General features: G+C 41.7%; 1 long non-coding RNA gene across 1 annotated transcript; it reads left to right on the forward strand.

Annotated features, from left to right (window-relative positions):
* Positions 1-17,107: 17,107 nt before the first annotated feature.
* LOC148121198 (uncharacterized) lies at positions 17,108-20,019 on the forward strand. The gene is made up of 2 exons (XR_015738505.1): positions 17,108-17,295; positions 19,456-20,019. It is a non-coding gene; the product is annotated as an uncharacterized LOC148121198 (long non-coding RNA).
* The last annotated feature ends 1,422 nt before the right edge of the window (positions 20,020-21,441 follow it).

Here is a 21,441-nt window from a genome sequence, read left to right on the forward strand (position 1 = left end):
TTATCCCAACAGCTGGTCGTAGACTGGAAATATCTCCTAACAATCTTTGGAAGTCATTAAGAGTCCGTAACCGGTCTCTCCTAATTTGTGCCTTTTGTGTTCGAATTTTCTCTAACCCTATTCTGTAGCCTAGGTAATTAATAGAATCTCCTCTTTGAATCTTTTCAGGGGCAATTTGTAATCCCCACCTAGGCAAAACTTTCTTTACTTCTTCAAACATACTTTCCAAAATATCTTTATTTGAATCAGATAATAAAATGTCATCCATGTAATGATAAATTATGGACTTGGGAAATTGCTTACGAATTATTTCCAGTGGCTTATTAACAAAATATTGACACAATGTGGGACTATTGAGCATCCCCTGTGGGAGGACAGTCCATTGATATCTCCTAGTAGGCTGAGAATTATTATAAGTAGGCACTGTGAAGGCAAATTTTTCTCTATCCTTTTTTTGCAAAGGTATAGTGAAAAAACAATCTTTCAAATCAATAACTATAAGAGGCCATCCTCTTGGTAATAGAGAAGGCAAAGGAATTCCAGATTGTAGCGGACCCATAGGCTGAATTACCTTGTTGACAGCTCTTAGATCTGTCACCATTCTCCATTTACCAGATTTCTTTTTTACAACAAACACAGGAGAATTCCAAGGGCTGGTTGATTCTTCAATATGGTTAGCATCTAGTTGCTCTTGTACCAGCTGTTCCAAAGCCTGTAACTTATCTTCAGCTAGAGGCCACTGCTTGATCCATATTGGCTTCTCAGTTAGCCATTTTAAAGGTAGGGCTGTTGGTACCTCTAAAGGTTTGCTATTGGCTGTGTGTTCTTGTACAGCCTGAATGGCTGGTGACCTTTTTCCATAATACCTCATTATATCCTTCCCAGAATTGTGAGTTCCTGGAACTACAGGAATGTTAATCTGGGTATTCCATTGCTGTAGCAGGTCACGGCCCCATAAATTTATTGCAATATTTGCTATATATGGCCTTAATCTTCCTATTTGCCCTTCAGGCCCTATGCATTCCACCCATCTTGTGCTTTGTTTTACACGAGATAGGGTTCCAATTCCCAGGAACTGAACATCTACCTCATGAAGAGGCCAATTCGGATGCCAGGATTCTGGAGTAATTATACTTACATCCGCACCTGTGTCTAATAAGCCTTCAATAAAAATGCCATTTATACAGACTCTTAGCTTTGGTCTTTGATCGTTAATATACGTTTGCCAAAATATACGTTTACTCTGTCCTCCTGAATTTTTTGACTCATTCTCCACATGTAATTCATCATTTAGACCAGTATTACTTTTTACGGCAGACATTGGAGTTTTTAATTTTCTTGGTGAGACACATTTTCGACTGTAACTGGGAATGACTGGGCCACTTTTGGCTTGGGGGCCTGCGAGAGGCCCCTCAAGGAGTTTCCCGATGGTATCGGGTTGCCTTGTCTGTCTGTTGTTGACCTGCATTCGTTGGACCAATGTCGGCCTTTACCGCATCTTCTGCATATACCTGAAGGCTGAGATCTCCTACTTTTGTCATTCCCAGAGGAGATATTATTCCTAGGATTTCTTTGCCTGCAATCCCTTTTCAGATGTCCTAATTTACCACAATTAAAACACCTGGTAGTTTGATGTCTCCTCATAGCTTTGGAAATCGCTTCTCCTACCCAGGATTCATCGTTATAGCTAAACATCTCAACATTCATTGTATGCTGTATCCATTCTTCCATTGGTGCTGATCTAGATCTTAAAGGCCCAATTATCTTTTTACATTCAGTATTTGCATTTTCAAAAGCTAGAGATTCAAGAAGTATTCGTCTAGCTTCTGGGTCTGTTACCCCTATGTCCAGAGCCTTAATTAATCTTTGCACAAAGTCAGTAAAGGGTTCTCTCTGTCCCTGCCTAACCCTGGTATATGATTCGACCCTTTTTGCTGGATCTTGTATTCTATTCAAAGCATTCAAGGCTGCTTTGTGACATAAGGACAGCACTTCTTCATCATAAAGAGCTTGGACCTGTGGATCAGCATATGCTCCTACACCAAGAATTTGATCTTGGGAAACCTCCACACCTTTTGCTCTTCCTTGCTGTTCCATATGTTTGGATTCTTCTCTGAAATAAATTCCAAACATCAAGGAAGGCCCATCATCTAAAACTGCAGACACTAGCTGAGAGAAATCATGGGGGGTAGCTCTGACATTAGAAGCCCAAGTCCTTATCATTTCCTTAACAAATGCAGAGTGCAAGCCAAAGTTAACGACAGCTTGCTTAATTTCTTTTAAATCATTCATTGCTATTGGTGTCCATCTAGCTTCTTTAACTCCCTTTGAGCCTTTGGAAGTTAACCCTTTGTCAGAATAAATTACAGGGTATGTTGTTAGGACCCTGGGTAAGCCAGTTCTAACAGCTGGTGGTGGCATTGTATCCTGTCCTTGTGCCTTCTTACTCTGTTCACCAGCTCCAATAGTTTCTTCAATCATTTCTAATCTTTTTATCATTGTATCCCTTAAATCCTGAATCTCCTGACCTACCCGTGTTTCTAGTAATTTCACTAAGGTATCAGTTTTTTGGTTCCCATTCTGGAGGTTCATTCTATCTGTTACCTTATCAAAACTTTGTGGTAACATCTGAACGTCAAATTCAACAGCCTGTACCCTTTCAGGTAACTTCCTAGTACCCTTGGACATGGAGTCAATTTTGTCTATCATAGTATCCACTTGTTCAGATAACCCCTGATTTTCAATAATTTTAATCCTTTCAACTAGTTGTTCAATATTAGTCCGTAAAAATCGTATCTTTCTTAATGATAAAATATTGAAAAGAAAACTGAAACCTAGCAACAAGTAAATTAATATATTCCCATAGTCATATAAACCTTGCATGACATAATCCATTGTATTAATAAAGAAAACAGTAAAATTGGCGTTGGAAACAAAAACTGCCATATTACCTCTTGTCTAGTTGGCGGCGCTGTTGCCAAGTTGCGACTAGAACCACTGCAAAGGTGACTTAAACAGGTCCTGTTTCAGTGTCTGCCTTAGTATTTGTTAAAAACTAGGAAATATAAGTTGCTCAAGAAAGAAAGTTTAATTAAATCAATTCCATACACGGAACCAGAAACCCAGAATCCAGGGGTAGAAAAGAGCAACCCGGAAGCCGCGTATGCCTCCACGTGACCGAGTCGTTCTGATTCACGCCACTAAAGCACCGCACTTACAAGGGAAATTTAAAAACAACTCAGAAAAGAGCAAACCAGGCAGGCAGAGACTGTCCCGAGCCTGTGGAGCTTGGGAGGCGTGGGGTTTAACTGAACTGCTGGCTCCACACACAGGGCACAGGCCGCAGCTGAGGGAGGTCTCGTGACTAGCCGAGCTGGTAGCAAACAGTTGAGTGGGGGGGAAGGGGGGGTTCTACAACCAAACGTGGGGCGCCAGATGAAGGCGTAAGTCACAGACAATCCCACACCAGTTTGGAATTATGATTAATAGAATGGTTATTTATTCAAAGGGGAAAAAACTTACAGATTACCGTCCCAGACAACAGCCCCTCCACGCGAACAGGAAAGGAGTCCAGGGGCCGGAAAAGGAGCCGGAAGACAAAGAGAGAGTGGAGGACAGCCGCTGCCTTTTTTAAAGGGAGAGACCACGCCCCAATGGGCTGGTAACTCAGCGGCGATTGGCTGAAGGAGCTGAAGGAACTCCCACAGCAGAGGTTGGGGGGAACGGAAGGTGGAAGGGGGGGGGAAGGGGAGGGGGAAGGAGAACTTGAGGGATGTGATAGTCAAGATGGGAAAAGTCAGAGACAGAGAGCAATGAAAGAGATATTCTGATTGAGGGAGCCATTATGGGACTAGCAAAAAGTCTGGCACTAGAGAAATTCCCAGGAATCCACAAGGATGACCCCAGCTAAGACACGAAGCAATAATGGAGAGGTAGCCCAAACTGACCTTGCCCTGTAGTCAGATTGATGACTCTCTTAAATGTCACCACAGAAACTTCACCAGCAGCTGATGGAAACAGAGGCAGAGCACTGGGCTGAGCTCCCAAAGTCCAGTCGAAGAGGGGGAGGCATAAGCATATAAGCAAAGAGGTCAAGACCATGATGAGGACATCCACTGAAACAGCTTACCAGAGCTATGGGGAGCTCACCAACTGTGGTCGGACAGGAAAGGAACCAGCATAGGGCCAAACTAGTCCCTCTGAATGTGGGTGACAGTTGCATGGCTAGGGCAGACTGAGGGGCCACTGGCAGTGGCACCAGGATTTATCCCTACTGTTTGAACTGTCTTTTTGGAACCCATTCTCTTTGGAAGGATACCTTGCTCAGCCTAGATATAGTAGGGAGGGCCTTGGACCTTCCACATAGTCCAAGTGTATGGGGATGGGGTAGGCGGGTATGTGGAGGGAATAGGAAGAGGGGAGAAAATGGGAACTGGGATTGGTATATATAATGAAAAAAGATACTTTGTTATTTTTTTAAAGAAAGAAAAAAGAAAAACACACACAAAAATGTAAATTCTATAAAAAGTAATGAGGGGGACCTGAGAGATGGCTCATCAGTTAGGAGTACTGGCTGCACTTCTAGAGGATCCAGGCTCAGTTCCCAGCACCCACTCTGGTGGCTCACAGTGATCTGTAGCTGCAGCTCCAGTACCTCCCACACCCTCTTATGACCTCTGCAGGCTCCTGCACACACGTGGCATGTATTCATACACATGAACACACTTGAGGGCGCAAAGAAAAAATTATAAATTTCTTTTAAAATTAAGGATAAATATATAAATGGATGAGAGTCGGTTTTGAGAAGTTATTTTTTTGATTTGACCCTAAGTGGAATGCTACAGACTTGTACAAAAGCATATTACTCATAATCATATAAGAGATGATTTTATAAAATAAGAATAAGACTCCTGATTCTTTTAAGTCTTTTTATAATTTTTTTCAAGCTTGGAGATGAAACAAAGAAACTCGTTCAGCAAACACAATCTCTAAAATGTGCTCTGGAAAAACAGATGGATAAAAATGAGGAATTGGTGGTGGAGCTAACTGGGTAAGATTTTGATATTTTAAATCTTTTCAGTCATTAATTAGCTTCATCATAATTTTTTATTATTTCATATTTTTGAGGATTTCATATATGTCATACTTGCTTTTTATTTCCCCTCCCTCTGACTCCTCTCATGTCCCCCAATTCCCCCTCAAATTCATAGCCTCTTTTTCTTTCATTTTTATTGTTACATCCGTGTGTATATATGTATAAATACAACCTCCTGAGTTCACTTCATATTGTTCCTGTGCGTGTATTTTAGAGATGAGCCCTTGGTGTTGTAACTTATTTTATGAGTGTTATGTCTGCACACGTGTCTGTGCACCACTTGCATGCCTGTGGCCACCAGAAGAGGGTGTTGGCTCCCCTCAAACTGGAGTTGCAGGTGGTTGTGAGCTGCCATGTGGATGCTGAAACCGAAACTTAGATCCTCTGCAAGAGGAGGGAGAGCTCCTAAGCTTAGGGTCATTTCTCCAGCCCCTAGATTACATCTCTGTCAGGTTCTTCGGATGCTATTCTACAAATTGCTTGTAGATTGTGAAGGTTGTTCCTGGGATTGTCTATCAATAAAAGATGGAGGTATTGGGGGATCTTGCCTTGGCAGATCTGTGATAACTTTTCAGCGGAAGTCAGTCTGAAGAGCTTTGAAGCTGGAGTGACCCTTCTGATTTGACCCTAGTAAGGGTAGCAATAGTCCTATCCTCTATAAGAAACAGTGCAGTCAGATATACACACTGAGAATGGAAGGATGGGGGAAATACAGCAAGCAAATGGAGCTGAAAAACAATTAGGAGCACCTAAATGCTCTTCTGACTGAGTGGTATTTAAGACAAATTTGAAGAGATGGCAAAGACCATGGAAATTAACAAATGGGATATTCTTTCAAGAATACAGTATGTCTCTTGTAAAGAGATGTGCATGTGATGCCCAGGCTCACAGTTCAAATAAACCTAAAAACTGCAGGGCTAAATTGAAAGGTAGATCAAGATGGACTTAAGAGACTCCTGCAGAATACTCCCACATGTGGACTCCACTGTGGACTACAGTTTCTACAAGCCCATATCATATTCCCAAAGATAAATAACATTTTAGACCCAAAAAGAAAATCTTGATAAATACAAATCTATGAGGTTCTGGAAGAGGGAATCTCATAGTGCCTCAGCTGCAGGCAATAAGAAGTGCAGGGTGTGGAAGAAGCAGTCCTCCCCAGGGAAGAGCCCTCCGACTGGCTGCTCTGAAACTGTACACATACAAGTAACATTATATGTGCTGAGCAGGTATATGCATATATTTAGAACTAAATACATGTAACATCATTTAAAGAAATAGAAGCCATGAATTTGAGAAAGAGAAAGAGGGGTCCATGGGAAGGGTTGGTGGGAAGGAAAAAAGGGAGGAAAAACTATGTAATTCTATTTTAATTTCAAAAAATACGATTATAATTTCAGGCAGGAGAGATGGCTCCATGGTTAAGAGCGTTTGCTGCTCTTCCAGAGGACGCAGGTTCAGTTGCTACTACCCACATAGTGAGTCATAACCATCTGTAACTCCAGGCCTGGAGATCTGACACCCTCTTTTGGCCTCCTTGAACATCAGGGATGCATGTGGTGCACATACATACATGTAGGCAAACACACACACACAAAAAATTGACTTAAAGATTATAATTTCATTAGAATGCTTTCAAATCATTTTAGGCTGAAACAAATGAGATATTCATAACTTACAGTTTTGTTCCTTTTATGATATTGCATATAATCTGCTTACATTATTAAATATTGATGCTGGAAACACTCATATGCCGATTCTGTACATTTTTACAGATTTAAGAAACTCTTTGATTAGACAAAAAAGAAGCTAAATAAGCATGAAGGCAGAGAACTTAGGAGTCCTGAAGATTTAAGACTCAGCCAATTTGAAATGCATATCCCAATTAGTACACTAAGGCATAGGGTAATTTCAATAATCTGCAAGATTCAATATCTCCTGCTTTGGATAAATATATAATTACATAAATTTTCCTGTTGAGTTTTGAAACTATTTCTTTGGCATTTTAGAAGAGGTCATTAGATTAGGAAGAGTCGCCAACCTACAGGAATCTCAAGTTCCCACCAATTCCCCCTGTTGAGCTTCTACTCTTCATCCAAGACTGTAGCAAGAAAATGTTGGTTTACAGTCTTAAGATGGTCACCAGCAATTCCCAATAACAGCTTGTGAAAGGCAGTTATCAGAGAAAATATGATACATATGAAATGTGAATAAGCTCTATCAGATCCAGATTTCTTTCTCTGTCCCCCTTTGTTTGTTTTTCTTGTTGTTACTCTATTTTAAGCCTCTCCTCTCGAAGAGGGACACAGGAAGACAAATTGATGCCAGGAGTTAAGACAGCACTGTGCACACAAGCTTCAGTCACATTCTTTTATTATTGAACAGACAAAACCTCTCTGACCCATGCCCCCTTTCCATATCTCAACATGTGGACTTTACTTAAATGACCATTTTTTAAAAATTTATTTATTTATTTATTAAAATTTCCACTTCCTCCCCTCCTCCCAATACCCTCCCACTCCCCCCACTCCCTCTCCTACTCCCTCTCCAGTCCTAAAAACAGTCAGAGTTTCCTGCCCTGTGGGAAGTTCAAGTTTCTCCCCACTCCCTCCAGGTCTAGGAAGGTGAGCATCCAAACAGACTAGGATCCCAAAAAGCCAGTACATGCAGATGAAACAAGTCCCAGTGCCATTACCAATGGCTTCTCAGACAGCCCCCATGTCAGCCACATTCATAGAATTCGGTTTGATCACGTGCTCATTCAGTCCCAGTCCAGCTGGCCTTGGTGAGCTCTCATTAGATCAGTCCCCTTGAATCAGTGGGTGAACGCACCCCTTGCAGTCCTGACTTCCTTGTTCATGTTCTCCCTCCTTCTGCTCCTCATTTGGGCCTTGGGGGCTCAGTCGAGTGTTCCAATGTGGGTCTCCGTCTCTATCTCCATCCATCGCCAGATGAAGGATCTATGGTGATATGCAAAATATTCATCAGTATGGTTATGGGCCAAGGCCAGTTCAGATACCCTCTCCTCTGCAGCCCAGGGAACAATCTGGGGACCTCTTCTTGGACCTGGGAACCCCTCTAGACTCAAGTCTCTTGCAAACCCTAAAATGGCTCCTTTAGTTGAGATATATACTTCCCTGCTCCCATATCCATCCTTCCCCCCTCCCCCCATCCTATTCCCCCACACCATCCCCAATCCTCCCCTTCTCCCTTCTCTCTAACCATCTCCCCTTACTTCCACCCCCACACTCCTGTGCACCCAAGTTTGCCTGGCAATCTTGTCTACTTCCAATATCCAGGAGGATAACTATATGATTTTCTTCAGGTTCACCTTCTTATTTAGCTTCTCTAGGATCATGAATTATAGGCTCAAAGACCTTTAATTATGGCTAGAATCCACTTATGAGTGAGGACATACCATATTCTTCTTTTTGGGTCTGGGTTACCTCACTCAGTAAAGCGTTTTCTATTTCGATCCATTTGCATGCAAAATTCAAGATGTCATTGTTTTTTACCGCTGAGTAAAACTCTAATGTGTATATGTTCCACACCTTCTCTAACCATTCTTCTATTGAGGGGCACCTAGGTTATTTCTAGGTTCTGGCTTTTACAAATAGTGCTGCTATGAACATAGTTGAACAAATGCTTTTGTAGTATGATAGGGCATCTCTTGGGTATAGTCCCAAGAATGGAATTGCTGGGTCCTGAGGGAGGTTGACTCCCAGTTTCCTGAGAAACCGCCACACTGATTTCCACAGTGGCTGCACAAGTTTGCATTCCCACCAACAATGGATGAGTGTTCCCCTCACTCCACATCCTCTCCAGCATAGGCTATCATTGGTGTTTTTGAGTTTAGCTATTCTGACAGGTGAAAGATGGTATATCAAAGTTGTTTTGATTTGCATTTCCCTGATCGCTAAGGAGGTTGATTATGACCTTAAGTGTCTTTTGGCCATTCGAAGTTCTGTTGAGAATTCTCTGTTCAGTTCAGTAACCCATTTTTTAATTGGGTTAATTAGAGTTTTAGTGTCTAGTTTCTTGAGTTCTTTGTATATTTTGGAGATCAGACCTTTGTCTGATGAGGGGTTGGTGAAGATCTTCTCCCAGTCGGAAGGTAGCCTTTTTGTCTTACTGACAGTGTCCTTTGCTTTACAGAAGCTTCTCAGTTTCAGGAGGTCCCATTTATTCATTGATTCTCTTATTGTCTGTGATACTGGGGTTCTACCTAGGAAGTGGTCTCCTGTGCCTGTGTCTTGTAGACTACTTCCCACTTTCTCTTCTATCAGGTTCAAAGTGATCAGATTAATGTTGAGGTCTTTAATCCATTTGGACTTGAGTTTTGTGCATGGTGATAGATATGGATCTACTTTCATTCTTCTACAGGTTGACATCCAGTTATGCCAGTACCATTTGTTAAAGATGCTTTCCTTCTTCCATTGTATACCTTTAACTCCCTTGTCGAAAATCAGGTGTTCATAGGTTTGTGGGTAATATCCAGGTCTTTTATTCGATTCCATAGGTCGACTTCTTTGTTCTTATGCCAATACCAAGCTGTTTTCAATACTGTAGCTCTGTAATAGAGTTTGAAGTCAGGGATGATAATGCCTCCAGAAGTTCCTTTATTGTATAAGATTGTTTTGGCTATCCTGGGTTTTTTGTTTTTCCATATAAAGTTGATTATTATTCTCTCAAGGTCTGGGAAGAATTTTGATGGGAATTGCATTGAATCTATAGATTGCTTTTGGTAGAATTGCCATTTTTACTATGTTGATCCTCCCAATCCAAGAGCAAGGGAGATCTTTCCATTTTCTGGTATCCTCCTCAATTTCTTTCTTCAAAGACTTAAAGTTCTTGTCAAATATGTCTTTCACTTCCTTGGTTAGAGTTATCCCAAGATATTTTATGCTATTTGTGGCTATCGTGAAAGGTGAAGTTTCTCTGATTTCCCTCTCTGCTTCTTTATCCTTTGTATATAGGAGGGCAACTGATTTTTTGGAGTTGATCTTGTACCCTGCCACATTACTAAAGGTGTTTATCAGCTGTAGGAGTTCTTTGGTAGAGTTTTTGGGGTCGTTTATGTGCACTATCATATCATCTGCAAATAACGAGAGTTTAACTTCTTCCTTTCCAATTTGAATCCCCTTGATCCCCTTATGTTGTCTTATTGCTATTGCTAAAACTTCAAGCACCATATTGAAGAGGTATGGAGAGAGTGGACAGCCTTGTCATGTTCCTGATTTTAGTGGAATGGCTTTGAGTTTCTCTCCATTCAATTTGGTGTTAGCTGTCGGTTTGCTGTAAATAGCTTTTATTATATTTAGGTATGATCCTTGTATCTCCAATCTCTCCAACACCTTTATCATAAAGGGGTGTTGAATTTTGTCAGATGTTTTTTCAGCATCCAATGAAATGATCATATGGTTTTTTCTTTCAATTTATTTATATGATGGATTACATTGATAGATTTGCATATGTTGAACCAGCCCTGCATCTCTGGGATGAAGCCTACTTGATCATAATGGATAATTTTTCTAATTGTTCTTGGATTTGGTTTGCCAGTATTTTGTTGAGAATTTTTGCGTTGATGTTCATGAGTGAGATTGGCCTGTAATTCTCTTTCTTGGTTGTGTCTTTGTGTGGTTTTGGTATCAGGGTAACTGTAGCTTCATAAAAAGAATTTGGCAATGACTCTTCTGTTTCTATATTGTGAAATACATTAAGGAGTATAGGTATTAGCTCTTCTTGGAAGTTCTGGTAGAATTCTGCTTTGAAACCATCTAGTCCTGGGCTTTTTTTGGTAGGGAGGTTTTTGATAACAGCTTCTATTTTTTCGCTACTAACAGGTCTATTTAGATTGTTCACCTGGTCTTGATTTAACTTTGGTAAATGGTACTTATCTAAAAACAAGTCCATTTCTTGTACATTTTCCAACTTTGTGGCATATAAGCTTTTGTAGTAAGATCTAATGATTCTCTGAATTTCCTCTGTGTCTGTGGTTATGTCCCCCTTTTCATTTCTGATCTTATTAATTTGTGTGTTCTCTCTCTGCCGTTTGATTAGTTTGGCTAGGGGTTTGTCAATCTTGTTGATTTTCTCCAAGAACCAGCTTTTTGTTTCATTGATTCTTTGGATTGTTTTCTGTGTTTCTATTTTGTTGATTTCAGCCCTTAGTTTGATTATTTCCAGTCTTCTACTCCTTCTGGGTGAGTCTGCTTCTTTTTTTTCCAGAGCTTTCAGGTGTGCTGTTAAGTCTCCAATGTATGCTTTCTCCATTTTCTTTAATTGGGCACTTAGTGCTATGAACTTTCCTCTTAGCACTGCTTTCATAGTGTCCCATAGGTTTGAGTATGTTGTGTCTTTATTTTCATTAAATTCAAGGAAGACTTTAATTTCTTTCTTTATTTCTTCCTTGACCCAGGGATGATTCAGTAGTTGACTGTTCAGCTTCCATGAGTTTGTAGGCTTTCTGGGGTTAGAACTGTTGTTGAATTCTAACTTTATTCCATGGTGATCTGACAAGACATAGGTGTTTACTAATATTTTTTGTATATGTGGAAGTTTGCTTTGTTACCGAGTATGTGGTCAATTTTCAAGACGGTTCCATGAGCTGCAGAGAAGAAGGTATATTCTTTCCTATTTGGGTGGAATGCTCTATAGATGTCTGTTAAGTCCATTTGATTCATTACCTCTATTAATTCTCTTATTTCTCTGTTAGGTTTCTGTCTGATTGACCTGTTCATTGGTGAGAGAGGTGTGTTGAAGTCTCCTACTATTAGTGTGTGTGGTTTGATGACTGCCTTGAGTTCTAGAACTTTTTCTTTTACATAAGTGGGTGCTTTTATATTAGGGACATAGATATTCAGGATTGAGACTTCCTCCTGATGAATTGTTCCTGTTATGAGTATAAAATGTCCGTCTCCATCTCTTCTGATTGATTTTAGTTTGAAGTCAATTTTGTTGGAAATTAGAATGGCCACACCCACTTGTTTCTTAGGTCCGTTTGCTTGAAAAACCTTTTCTCAACCTTTTACTCTGAGTAGATGTCTGTCTTTGTGGTTGAGGTGTGTTTCTTGTAAACAGCAGAATGTTGGATCCTGTTTTTGTATCCAATCTCTTAGTCTGTGCCTTTTTATAGGTGAGTTGAGTCCATTAATATTAAGTGATATTAATGACCAGTGGTTGTTGACTCCGGTTATTTTTTGTGTGTGTGTGTGTGTAGTAGAGTTTGTGTGTTTCCCTTCTTTGAGTTGTGCTTGTGAAGGGTCGCTAGATGTCTGAGTTATTGTAGGCAGTGTTGGCAATGTTAGATTCCTTGGGTTGCGATTTTCCTTCTATTACTTTCTGTAAGGCTGGATTTGTGGCTACGTATTGTTTAAATTTGTTTTTATCCTGGAATATTTTGTTTTCTCCATTGATAGTGAACGATAGCTTGGCTGGGTATAGTAGTCTGGGCTTGCATCCATGGTCTCTTAGTTTCTGCAGTACCTCTATTCAGGACCTTTTGGCTTTCATGGTTTCCATAGAGAAGTCTGGTGTAAGTCTGATAGGTTTACCTTTATAAGTTACTTGACCTTTTTCCTTTATAGCTCTTAATATTCTTTCTTTAATCTGTATGTTTTGTGTTTTGATTATTATATGGCGAGGGGATTTTTTTTGATCCAGTCTATTTGGTGTTCTGTATGCTTCTTGAACCTTCATAGGAATATTGTTCTTTAGGTTGGGAAAGTTTTCTTCTATAATTTTGTTGAATATATTTTCTGGGCCTTTGTTCCACAATTATTCTTCTTCTACTCTTTTTTTTTTTTAAGGAATTTCAGTTTGTGGCTTGCCTCACTTCTCTTTTTTTTAAATATTTATTTATTTGTTTATTATGTATACAGTATTCTGTCTGCAGGCCAGAAGAGGATACCAGGCTTCATTACAGATGGTTGTGAGCCACCATGTGGTTGCTGGGAATTGAACTCAGGACCTTTGGAAGATCAGGCAATGCTCTTAACTGCTGAGCCATCTCTCCAGCCCCTTCCTTCTTCTACTCTTATTATTTTTAGGTTTGGTCTTTTTATTATGTCCCAGATTTCTTGAATGTTTTGTGATGAGAATTTGTTGGATTTGTTGTTTTCTTTGATCAGAGCGTTTATTTTCTCTATGGTGTCTTCAGAATCTGAGATTCATTCTTCTATCTCTTGTATTCTATTGGTTATGCTTGATTCTGTAGTCTCTGTTCGTTTACCTAGATTTTCCATATCCAGTCGGCCCTCAGTTTGTGTTTTCTTCATTGCCTCCATTTCAGTTTTCAATTCTTGAACTGTTTCCATTACCTGTTTGATTGTTTTTTCTTGGTTTCCCAGGGTATCATTTATGGATTTACTCATTTCTTTAAACTTTTTGTTATACTTCTCATCCATTTCTTTACTCATTTCTTCAAACTTTTTGTTATACTTCTCATCCATTTCTTTAAGGGAGTTATTCATATCTTGTTTAAGGGACTCTATTGCTTTCATAATGGCACTTTTTCCCACTTCTTCTGGATTAGGGTGTTCAAGTCCTTCTGTTGTAGGGTCGCTGGGATCTGGTGTTTTCATGTTGTTTTTCAGATTGTTGGAGGAATTCCTGCCGTGGCGTCTGCTCATCTCTTCCTTCAAATGCTCTCTAATGGATCTTCTGGTACCGGGTCAGGTTCCCTTGTTGGGCAGGGACCTCACTGACAGAAGGCCTACCTTTCTGCAGGCAGGCTATTGAAATACAGGAATTCCCTCCTGCTGGAGTTGCATTTACCACCCAGTCCCGGAGCCCAAGCAGGATGAGCTGGGAGATTTTATGGCCCTGAGGAGGAAGGGAGGAATAAAGGAAGGGGTTCCTGGGTGAAAGCTGGGATGGGATAGGAGGTGAGAGGGCTTAACAGGGTAGAACAGCCTGTGCAGAGTGACCAGGGGGTCAAGTGGGTCGGGAAATGTCTGAACTCCTCCTTACTGGGCTTCTGCTGCTGCTGCGGGTCAGGAGCAAACTCACCCCTCTGATGGATCTTCTGCTAGAGGATCAGTGCCCCTTACTGGCCAGGAATCTCGCTGAGCTGACCTTAAATGACCATTCTTTTCAGAGTCAAAACCAAGCTATCGTGCTTTTGTGTATCATTTCAGAAAGAGGTATAATGACTTATGAATAGTCCAGATTAGAAATATGTGAGTACTTAATCACAGTGTGGGCTGTGAGGATTACATTATAGATCTGATCATCACCTAATAGGGCACCTGGTTGTCCAAGTTCTGCTTGAATTAGGATACTAAGGGCTGTCCCTACTATTCCTGCTCAGGCCCCAAATAGAAGACATAGAGTCCCGATGTCTTTATGATTGGTAGAGAATAGTCAGCGATTAATGAGCATGAGTAAAATGGCTGAGTAAAGCATTAGACTGTAAATCTAAGCACAGAGGTAAAAGCCTTTTTTTTTAACCAAGCCTTAAGGTGATAATCACATCGAATTGCAAATTCAAAGGTGTAGAGAACTGACTCTACAAAGGCTTCGCCCCTGGCCCTGGCCCTGGAATTTTTGATTTTAGTCATTCTGACAGGTGTAAGATGGTATCTCAAAGTTGTTTTGATTTGCATTTCCCTGATTACTAAGGAAGTTGAACATGCTCTTGGCCTAGAAGAGGGCACCAGACCTCATTACAGATGGTTGTGAGCCACCATGTGGTTGCCAGGAATTGAACTCAGGACCTTTGGAAGAGCAGGCAATGCTCTTAACCACTGAGCCATCTCTCCAGCCCCCTTTTTCCACCTTTTTAACTAAACCAGGTTTCCTCTGCCCTGGCCCTGGCCCTGGCCCCCCTTCAGTCCCTTTGCTCTCAGGGATGGAAAGCTCTTTATCTGGCAAAGTTAATGTGCCCAGCTTATTCCTGGCTTATTCCATAACACAATAAGATCTGACCTTTAAAGATGGCTGGTTCTTTCTCTCTTCTCCATTGAAACAGTTGGGCGCTCTCACCTAATAATTCCCTCTTTGCTCTCATTTCTTCAAATCATGGTCACAGAATCCATTGACCCAGTTCAGTGCTGACAGCATTACAGCATTTAAGTTTTATTGCTTCCTTTTAGCTCACATCAGTGTTTTACCAACTAAGAAAAGGGACGCAAAGTCAGCTTCAGGTAAATGACTCCTGCAGTTGGCAATTAGATTCTCTTTTGATGTGGTGTTGTGCGAGTTTTCTGGAGAGATGGGGTCTAGATGACAGACCAAAAAAAAAAAAAAAAGAAGAAGAAGAAGAAGAAGAAGAAGAATCCAAAGCTAGGCATGGTGGCATATGCCTTTAATCCCATTGCTCACGAAGTAGAAGCAGGTGGTTCTCTGTGAGTTCGAGGCCAGCCTGGTCTACATGGTGAGTTTCTGGACAGACTTAGCTACATAATAAAAAGACCTTATCCCAAAAATCAACAAAGAAAAGAAAAAGAAATAAAAAGCTCTACCCAAGCCTAATGGATTTTCTGTAACTGACAGGAGTGTGGGTGACTCAAAGGCAGCTGTGTCACCCCAAAGGCCGGTCTCATGAGTGAAAGCTGCAGCCCATGTTCCCCTCACAGCATGAAGGCCACTCTGCTGGAGAGCACCTCTCCCCAGCAATTCCTGCTTTCAAACCTCTGGGAAAGGCCTTGCCCACCATGTAATCTGAGTGAGTTTTCTGAGCCTATGGGCTTCCTCGGCTTCCCAGGCCCTATGAGCCTCTTTCTCGCCCAGCAAGGAGGAAGTGATAAGCACCTGATATCTGACTTTGTACTAGAACCAAAACTGACCCTCTTCACAGCACCCACTTCATTCTGGGGCACCACAGTTCCTTCTTTCACCTCCTTGTGTCTAACCCACTAGAGCCGCACAGCTCAACCCAAGATTACAGGGCAATAGGTCAGCCCATTGGGAGAAACTCGTGTCCAGAGTACAGCCCCTAAACATCCTGTAGTAACCAGGGAACATGGCAAGGAAATTATGATCACAGCAATAACTAACTAGGGAAAGTCACGTGCAAGCTATATCAGACTTAGCCTTAATCCCAGCACTTGGGAAGCAAAAGCAAATGGATGTCTGTGAGTTCGAGGCCAGACCAGACTACACAGAGAGTTCCAGGCTAATGAGGGACACAGAGTGAGATCCTGCGTTAACAAAACACCCATCTAGAGACCAGTTAGTAAAACAAGCTCACACTCAGGGGTCGGGTTGTAAAACCACAACCATAGACCATTATTATAACTAAAGGGAAGTTTGGTTAGATCCCACTTACCCTGCTGTTCTATTGTCCCAGTACAGCCATTGTCCCAACACAGCCAACCACGGTTTGTCGCTATTGTCATTCAACGCGCTCCTGTGTTTTGTGAAATGAGTCAAAAGTTTGCAAGGCAATGCTCTCGAATCAGAATATTTTTGTTTTAAAAACAAACAAAATCATATTGCTAGTCAGGTGATGGTGGATTTAATTTCAGCACTCAGGAGACAGAGGCAGGCAGATCTTTGAATTCAGGGACAGCTAGGGCTACAGAGTGACTTCTGGGACAGCCAGAGCTACACGGAGAAATCCTGTCTCAAAAAAAAAAAACCACAAAAAAAAAAGAAAAGAAAAAAGGGAGGGAGCAACGGAGGGAGAGAGGAAGGAAGGGAGGGAGGAAGGGAAGGAAGAAGAAAAGAAATTGCAGGCACTGAACGTTGGGGAGGAACAGGCCAGAAACCTCTGCTGGTGTGTAACTTATCATATTATCAAGGAAAGAATAAACTAGGCATGGAAAATGACAGCGTGATTCAGGTGGAGGTGTCTGATGAAGAGGATTGTGTAAAGAGCATATTTCCGTCATTCTGCTGGGTTTAATTTTGCTTATTTTCAGGCTAATTAGATGGAGTTCATTCTAACAGTCGTTATAGAGTGTAGCTTTAGTTTCTTACAGCTGAGCTGGCATCAGTTGTCGACTGCCCTGGACCAGTCTCAGTTTACATCCTTCGCCGTGAAACCGTATTTTTTACTCATGCAGCTCTACAAGCTGAGAGAAACTTGGGAAACTACATCTTACAAGTGTCTACACACGGTTGTAAAGCTTCAGTTCATGGAGCAGGAGCTAGCAGCGATGAAATCGGAACAAAAGAAGTGTGGACGCCTCCTCGAGAACCACAAGAACTTAGAAGAAGAAGTTCTTCACTGCAGAGGCTGGATGCGGGGACACGCGGTAGGTGGTGAGAGCTGTGTAACCCGAACAGAGCGACGTGCTTGAATTCATCTCAGCACAGCGGTAATGTGGACTATATCCCTTGTGTTTCCTCCCCTTCCCATAGCAGTTGACTTTGTAGATTTCTGAACAGCATCTGTCTCTTCTAAGTTTTCAGTGTATGTCATTGTTCTGGTTTGCTTTTCTATTGTTGTAAAACAAACAAACAAACCACTGATTGAAAGCAGCTAGGGGAGGTAAACTGGCTACTTTTATGTCAACTAGACACAAGTTAAAGTGATTTAAGAGGAGGGAACCTCAGTTAAGAGAACACCTCCAGCTGGGCAGTGTGGTGCACACCTTTACTCCCAGCACTCAGGAGGCAGAGGCAGGTGGATCTCTTATGTAGTCCAGCATGGGCTACAGACATTCCAGAACAGCCAGGGCTACACAGAGAAACCATCTCAAACAAACAAACAAACAAACAAAATAAAACAAAGAAAATGTCTCCACAAGATCCGGGTTTCTTTATTAGTGATTGGTGAGGAGGACTTCTGGCCTCCAATTAGGGGTGGTGCCCCCCGTGGGTGGGGGTCCTGAGTTCTATAAGGAAGCAGGTGAGCCAGGCGTAGGGAGCAAACCTATAAGCCGCACCCCTCCACGTGCTCTGCATCAGCTCCTGTCTCCAGGTTCCTGTCCTGTGTGAGTTCTTGCCCCGACTTCCTTCCACGATGGACTTGGAAGTGTAAACCAAATAAACACTTTCTTCCACAACTTCTCTTGGTCCTGGGGTTTCATCACAGCAATAGTGTAACACGAGGGCCGGCTTGTTGGGGTTTCTGTCCCACCCGGTACCCCACAACTGGCAATTCCCAAAGAGAAAATCACACACAGGACTCCATAACATTATAAACTGATTGGCCCTTAGCTCTGGCTACTTATTAGTTTTTATGACTTATCTTAACCCATTATTCTCATCTATGTTAGCCATAATGGCTCCGTACCTTTCTCAGCTGGGCAGCTTACATCTTGCCTCTTAGGTGGTCTGGACAGGAGTGGCTGAGGGAGCGTTCTCCTCCCTAGCCTTATCCTATTCTCATTGCCCCGCCTCTACTTCCTGTCTGGTTGACCCGCCTATACTTCCTGCCTGTCCAATCAGCGTTTTATTAAAATACATGATTGACAGAATACAGATAATTCTCCCGCACCACAATAGCAACCCTAAGACAGGAGGAACATGTTTATAACAGGCTTCCAGGTCCTACTCACACCGAAAGAAACCAACGCAGGAGCTCCAATGAATCAGGACAGGCTTGATCTCCATATATCCTTGCCCACAGGTCAACGCAATGGAGGTAATGCGTCAAGGGAGGTTCCTTCATCCCAGATATGCCTAGGTTAGTAACAAGCTTACAAAAAAATATTATTGATCTTCCACAATATTTTAATTAGACAATCATTTGTGTCTTAAGACAATTGAGAGGAAAAAAGTTCTCTATGAAAATTAAAACACACTCTTAAATATTTCCTTCAGTTACAGTTATGCTTTTAAAATGTTTTTGAGTTGATTCTTTTGTTCTGTGACTTATGAAACTACATTGGAGCTAGCATGGGGGTGACTCAGAACACAGGGCTCCAGGTTCAAAGGAAAACAATATACTATTTTTATGTTTTAAATTTTTAATAGTTTTTGGTTTTGGGGTTTGGGGTTTTGTGTGTGGGTGTGGGTATGATTTTTCAAGACAAGGTTTCTCTGTGTAACAGTTCTGTCTGTCCTGGAACTCGCTTTGTAGACCAGGTTGGCCTCAAACTCACAGAGATGCACCTGTCTCTGCCTCCCGAGTGCTGGGATTAAAGACATATGCCACCACTACTTGGCTTTAATCAGGTTTTGTTTTGTTTGTTTGTTTTGTTTTGTTTTGTTTGAGACAGCCATTCATTATATAGACCAGAATGACCTCAAATTCAGAGATCTACTGCCTCTGTCTCCCACGTTCCACCATGCTGGCTTTATGTGTTAAATATAATGCAGATGACATTAGTCATAAAAATTTTAAATCCCAACATCTTATTTAACATACTTACAACTGCCTGTGAGTTGATGATTCTTAACTAAAGGTAACAAGAGCAAAGTAGTTGTCGAAAGTTAATTATTTTGGAATTTTGTGCTTTTTGCTTCAGATCCAAGCAAGAGATCAAAACAACACTAAGGATTTAAGAGATGCGGATGAAGTGGTCACGATAGGTGAGATGGAACTCAGAATTAAGACCCTGGAATCTCAGCTGGCCACTAGGGGAGCTCAGCACAGTCTCCCGGAAGAAGTGCTACCCTCTGAGCAGGACTGTGTGGGAGAGCGTGGCGTGACACAGCCCCTGAGAAGAAAGCTGGGTGAGCAGGCCAGCCGGAGTCCGCAGAAATAGCGAAGCTTGTTGGTTTGTCTCTGCCACAGGTGGACAGGTTCCAGGGACCAGACCTCACAACAGACTCGGAGTTAGAGAATGAATGTGCCCTGGACTGCATTCAGGCCTGCGTACTTGTTTCTCCCCCTTTCAGTCTGGGTTTCTGTGGCCTTTTGCCCCCAGTGCTCTCTTGGAACTAACATGGTTCATTAGTCTTTTAGATTAATATTCTAAAGTTTTCTAAATAAGCCATTTATGTTCTCATTAAGCTACTTTTTGCTATTTTATTGAATGAAAATCTTAACATGTGTAACTATTTGGGGAGTATTACAACCTGAACGGCGATGCGTGTTCTGACATGGGCAGACTTTCCTGGATTGGGATCTTTGGTGTCACCTATTGGAGGGTCCCTGTTGACAAACTGTCATTGGCAGGTTTTCTAGATTGTGTAAAGACATACTTATGATGCAGGAAAGAAACACAAATGAAGGGAAGAAAAAAATCATAAAAATAACTGCATGGTCAGTGTGAAGGGGTGTGTGAACCTCAGAAAGCACGGCCCCCTGGTTGGCTTGGTGATGTCACAATAGTGGACACAGGAGCAGCCACGCTCACTCCTGCTGGTCACCCCAGAGTTGGCTACTCTCAGTCATCCCTCAGTGCCAAATAGGGTCCAGGTGAATTGTGCATAGAGTAAAAGCAAAACCGTGAAATGACTTCAAGGAATGTTTGTTTGTTTTTTTTTAACTCCTAAGCCAATTTGAAAAACACAAGTTACTTCTAGATTGGTTTTCAGTTTTATTTTAACTAAGTACACTTAAGAGCACAATGATTATTAATAAATGTATGCATAGCATGATGCTTTTATAGTTAAACAGATGATTATACCCATCATCCACATAATTTTACTCCTTAAAGTACAAGTATTAGGGCTGGAGCGATGGTTCAATGGTTAACGGCATTTACTGCTCTTCCGGAAGACCCAGGTTCAAGTCCCAGCAGCCACAGGGCAGCTCATCACCACAGTCCCAAGTGATCCAGTGCCTCCTCCTGGCAGCCCAGGGCACTCCATGCACACAGTACACAAACGCACATGCAGACAAAACACCCATACGCATAGCAATTAAAGGAATAAAAATTCCTAAAACAAACATTTTCATGGCATCATCAAGACTTTCTAATTTACTTTTGTTAATTATGTGTACATGTGTGGGTGTGAGCACATGAGTGCAGGTATTCACAGAGGCCAGAGGAGTCAGAGCCCCCTGAGCTGGAGTTCCGCTGGTTGTGAAACTGAGATGTGGGTGGTGAGAACTGAACTCGGGTCCACTGGAAGAGCAGTGATGTGATCTTAACTGTGGAGCCATCTGTCCAGCCCATCCTCAAGAATGTTGTCAGTGGTCCCCTTCCTTCCAGAAGGCACAGCGTTACCTTCCTGTTAAGTTGTCTGTCTCACTTTGTTAGCCACTATAAAATGTTTATTTAAAATAATTTTAAATCTATAATTGTGTACAGTGGCATTTTTACCCTTAAGACACTGTCTAAATGAAAATTCTGTTGAATCATGTGACTCCTTTTAAGACACGAGTTGCTTAGGGAGGGAGATACATTCTGAAGTCTGCAGTCTCATGGGACTAGAGAGGCTGGAGATGGCCAGTCCACAACCTCTCCAGTAGGAGAGAATTTGGCCAATCATTCTGAAAAAAAGCCTGTTCCGAGTGCCCTTGCAATGAGCAGCTTCATGACAGTATTGCTGCGAAGTTTGTG

Source organism: Myodes glareolus, chromosome 8 (assembly GCF_982192425.1).
Source record: "Myodes glareolus chromosome 8, mMyoGla1.1, whole genome shotgun sequence".
Classification (NCBI taxonomy): domain Eukaryota; kingdom Metazoa; phylum Chordata; class Mammalia; order Rodentia; family Cricetidae; genus Myodes; species Myodes glareolus.